Raw genomic sequence first — 5,329 nt, 5'->3', positions numbered from 1 at the left:
CCAGTCATGGAATCTATACTGTGGCCGGCATGGAGGCAGCCTTCACTCTCCCACCCTCCATCTGAATCGCCGCTTTGCTCCTTTATACCAGTGTCAGCACTCTTGCCCACTTTGTGCCCCCCTTCTCGTCGGTGGGATCTCTTTCCTCACACATGAGCTGAATGTTCCCTTGTTTGCCAGGAAGCCAGGCTTTCTGAATGCAGATTTCATGGAAGTCACACAAGAGAGGCAAACAGTGTTTTTTCCAAGTAATCTACATAAAAATTGACCTGACAAGGCATAGAGTACTCAAGTTGGCCCTGGATGCATTTGTGACTTTTTTAAGGAGAGGTAAATATATTTATATAATATATATTTTTTGGTGTGTATACAGATATGTATAATTGATATTTATATATTAATATATGAGTAATTGGAGCTCTGGTAGCATAGTGGCTAAAGAACTTGACTGCTAACCAGAAGGCTGACGGTTCAAACCCACGAGCTACTCCTCAGAAGGAAGGTTGGGCAATCCTACTTCCATAGTGATACTGCCTCGGAAACCCAAGGAGGGGTCGCTATGAGTTGGGGCCGACTCGATGGCACATAACAACAACAACAACAACATATGATTAATTAAATTATGGGTTAACAAAGACAGAGCCATTTAGAGCACTCAACCCAAAATGGGAAAAAAGTATATGTAGAGATAGATATAAAACCAAATTCACTACCATCAAGTTGTTTCTGACTCATAGCAACCCTCATTGAGTTTCCAATGCTGTAAATCTTTACAGAAGTAAATCACCCCATCTTTCTTTCATGAAGTGGCTGGTGGGTTTGAACTGCTGACCTTCCAGTTTGCAGTCAACTAACTGCCTTATTCACTATGCCACCAGAGGTCCTTTATAGATAAAGCTCTGGTGGTGTAAAGCCTAAGACATTTGACAGCTAACCAGAAGGCTGATGGTTCAAACCTACCAGCCACTGCTCAGAAGGAAGATTGGGCCACCTACTTCCATAGAGATATGGCCTTGGAAACCCAAGGAGGAGGACCAACTCAACAGCAATGAGTTTCATTTATAGATATAGTATAAATACAGCTGTTGTTGTTGTTGTTGTTGTTGTTATGTACCTTCGAGTTGTCTCCAACTCATAGTGGCCCCTCCTTGGGTCTCTGAGATGGTATCACTATGGAAGTAGATCACCCAATCTTCCTTCTAAGGAGTGGCTGGTGGGTTTGAACCACCAACCTTCTGGTTAGCAGTCAAGTGCTTAGGCACTACACTGCCAGAACTCCCAAATATAGCTATAGATAATATAATATTATATTGTATTAATGTAAATATAGCTGTAGATAATATATATTAATACAATATAATATTAATATATGTTGTTGTGTGCCATCGAGTCGGCCCCGACTCATAGCGACCTCTCCTTGGGTTTCGGAGGCAATGTCACTACAGAAGCAGGATTGGATTGCCCAAACTTCCTTCCAAGGAGTGGCTGAAGGGTTTGAACCACAGCTTTCTGGTTAGCAGTCAAGGGCCTTAGGCACTATGCTACCAGAGCTCCTAGTATTAATATATAGTATATATTTATTCTTGTTCTCCAAAACAAAAAACCAAACCCACTGCCATCAAGTTGATTCCAACTCACAGCCACCCTCATTGAGTTTCCAAAGCTGTAAATCTTTACAGAAGTAGATTGCTGTGTTAGGCTGGGTTTTCTAGAGAAGAAAACCACTAAAGCTTATATATACATATAGAGAAAGAGAAATTTATCTTAGGAAGATGGCTCACACACTTATAGAAGTGGGCAAGTCCCAAGTTCTTGGATCAAACGTCAAGCTGGAGGCTTTTCCCAACTCACGAAGCTGCAGGAGCTGACAAGCTGAAGGTTGGCAGGCAGTATACCAGCTGTTGACTCAAACAAATGACAAATCCAAGATCTCCAGGCTGAATGGTGGATTGTTCACTCATGGACAGTTGTAGGCAGCACAACAGGATCCCGATCCACAAAAGAGTGTCTCTTTTCCCAGGATGTCCATAAATATATTGGAAGCAGGCCACCACCTTAGGGAAACTCCCTTTCAATGGATTGGTTGTTCAAAACATATACATCCGATCTCATCGTGGGAATAACCCACATCACAATTGCGTAAAGCACACAGAATTGTGGTCCACCCAAGTTGAGACAGAGCTCCAACTATCACAATTGCCTTATTTTCCTCCCATGGAGCAGCTGCTTGTTTTAAACCACTGACCTTCTGGTTAGCAACCAAACGCCTTACCCACTATGCCATCACAGCTCCTTATTTGTTCTCATTATTTTTTCCAATTTATTTTAAAGAACCACAAGAAAACTACAACTGCTAAGTAGCTATTTCATGTCTTTAATCTCTTCCTCTAGTATATTCAGACCATTTAACATCTACTCACTATATAATATAACCTTCCTTCTGAGGAATGGCTGGTGGATTTGAACCGCCAGCCTAAAAGGGTATATTTAATTTCTTTTATTATGACATATAAGATGAAAGAGCTATTCAACAGAAAGAGGTATGTGTTCATTGGAAGATATTTCCTTAGGATATACAATATCCCGTATTTATTTGGATATTGTAGTACTTCTGCAGTCCTCAATAGTAAGATTTTTTAGTTTATGCCATCTCTGACTATGACACTTTCAGCATGTATTTATTTTTATGTTGAGACTGTACAGGAAGGAAAGGGAGATTAGGTAATAGCTTGCAGTAAGTAGTGCCACTTCTACTCCAAATAACTCCATGAGGAGAAATGGCATTCGCCTTCAGGTGATCTAGCCTGAAAGCATGTGGGCCTGGGTAAACCACAGGGCACCATTGCTTGACGGTAATGATTTGCTTTTAGAGGGCACAGGAGAGGATTTCAGGATTATATCTTGAGCAATACAATGCTCATAAGTCAATGTTTCAAAACCCCACAAAACTAAGATGTTTCTTATAACAAGAACCTTCCTTTTACACATTGATAGCAATTAATTGCCTATGCTGTTCTAACACACAAACTATTTTCTCTCTTTGGTATTCATATCTTCTTCTTAAAGATGAAGAAATGAAGCTACCAAAAATTGTTCTATTTAATGTATTATATATTTCCAAACTTAGGACAATTGACAACAACAAAATAAAATCACAGCATCAGCTAACATCACAAAAAAGAGAAGTACCTCTTTGAAAAGTTCAATACCCAGCTGACAAGAAGTTGCAAATTGTAGCTAGGACAGCTATTGAGAAATAACATTTCAGTATTAGTAATGTGATTTCACTATAGACATTGTTGATATGATATCAGCAGTAGAAGTCATCAAAATTACATCTGATAGGAAGTCAGATAACTCAGAGTATCTGTAATGGGAAATAAAGACTCAGTGTAAGCCTGTCTGTTCAGCTTTGTCTAGATCCACAAACAACTAAGAGCTGTTTGGCACTCTGTTAACAATCTTGGCAGAGATATGAAAGAATGAATGGAGATGAATTCTTAATGACTTCCTAACATTTAGATGGGGGCTTTTCCAGAATAAGATTGAGATACAAGAATTACAATTACAGAATGAGGGGATTAGGTTCCTGTTAAACTGGAAATACAAGGAGTCAGTTCTCAGCAGACATGAGATTCTGCCACCAGACTTAACTGGAAGTAATTATCAGTAGAATTTCTGCAATATAAATGTAAAATATTGCCTTCCTTTGAACAAAGAGCATTCATGTGGGTAGTCTGCTGGGATGCTTTCAACGATTTAAAGATAACTATCCCACTTTCCTGAGACTTCTCAGGTTTAAAATATGAATTTTCCCTTATGGCCCATTTCAATTAGAAATTACTTTGCTTTTTGATATTTGGTACTGATGCTATGGTTTTGTGGTCACATTTTGAATTTTAAAGATGCTAGATTAAGCACCCCTTGCCCAGTGTGCATATTTTGAAAACTTGTTTTAAAATAATCATCATCATCAATCATGATCTAGAATGAGAGTATCTATCCCAGAATAGCCACATTTTTCTTAGATCAGATTTAGATTCATCACTTGTTCCCACATTTCTACTCCAGTGCATTCTCTTGTCATTCCTTCGAGGTCTAGCTACAGGAACCAGACTATATCTGCAATGTTGAACATGGAAGCCACCAGCCTCAAGGGGCTGTTGAACATCTGAAATGTGGCTCATCTGAAATGTGGTATAAAAATAAAATACTCATTGGATTTTGAAGATGTAATATGAAAAAAGGAGTGGAATTGTCTCTAGCACTTCCAGTAAGATGGAGGAATAGGCAGACAAGCTACACAGACCCTCTTCAACAAACAAAAGAGAAACCAATTGAAAGAGATACAGAAGATAATCCTGGAGACCTGAGCTTTGAAAGGAAGTGTACAGAAGTGGATTAGGCAGCAACTAGTGGAAAACCCTGAATGAAAACAGAACTTAAGAATAGGCACCATTTGCCTAGGATGGCAGGGACATACGGGAGGCTGAAAATGGGAAAGGAGACAGGTGGTGAGTGTATAAGTGCTGCCAACTAGCAAACAGAGGAGCACAGCACAGTACACTGCTTATGTAGATAATATACAAACAAAGCAAAGAAAATGAAAATCATGGGCAAGTCACTCCAGCATACAATCACCTATTAAATATAAACAACAAAAAGAAATGTCACAATGCCTCAGAGGCAACAGAGCATCATAGTTCACACAAAGAAGCAAGATAAACCGGGAGAAACAAAGGAGCAGGATACAGACCCAAAACACATCCCTGAGGAAGACACAGCATTGGAACTCCCTGATAAGGTTTTCAGAAGAATTATATTTAGATACCTTTAGTGAATTGAGAGACAGATCAAGGAAAACACTGACAAAATTGAGGAAAACACAGAGAAAACCCTGGAACAATTCAAAAGACAGTACAAGAACAAAATGACAAATGAAAAATTAGAAATGATACAAAATCTACAGACAGAAATCCAGAAGATTAATACCAAATTTTCAAAAATAGACAACACATTGAATGGGCAAAGGAGTAGAATTGAATCAATGGAAGACAAAATTAGTGAGATTGATGTCAAATACCTCAATACTTCTTTGGAAAGGGATCAATCAGAAATAAGATCAAAACAAAATGAAGAAAGCCTTAGATTCATGTGGAATACCATCAAAAGGAATAACCTATGTGTAATCAGAATTTCAGAACAGGAAGAGACAAGTAAAACCACAGAGAAAATTGTCAAAGATTTGTTGGAAGAGAATTTTCCTAGTATAATGAAAGACGTTAATATATCCATTCAGGAAGTACAACAAACCCCAAGCAGGATAGAC

This window comes from Orycteropus afer, unplaced genomic scaffold (genome assembly GCF_000298275.1).
Source record: "Orycteropus afer afer isolate SDZICR_OR568_19922 unplaced genomic scaffold, OryAfe1.0 scaffold00359, whole genome shotgun sequence".
Lineage (NCBI taxonomy): Eukaryota > Metazoa > Chordata > Mammalia > Tubulidentata > Orycteropodidae > Orycteropus > Orycteropus afer.
This window is presented reverse-complemented; position numbering follows the sequence as displayed.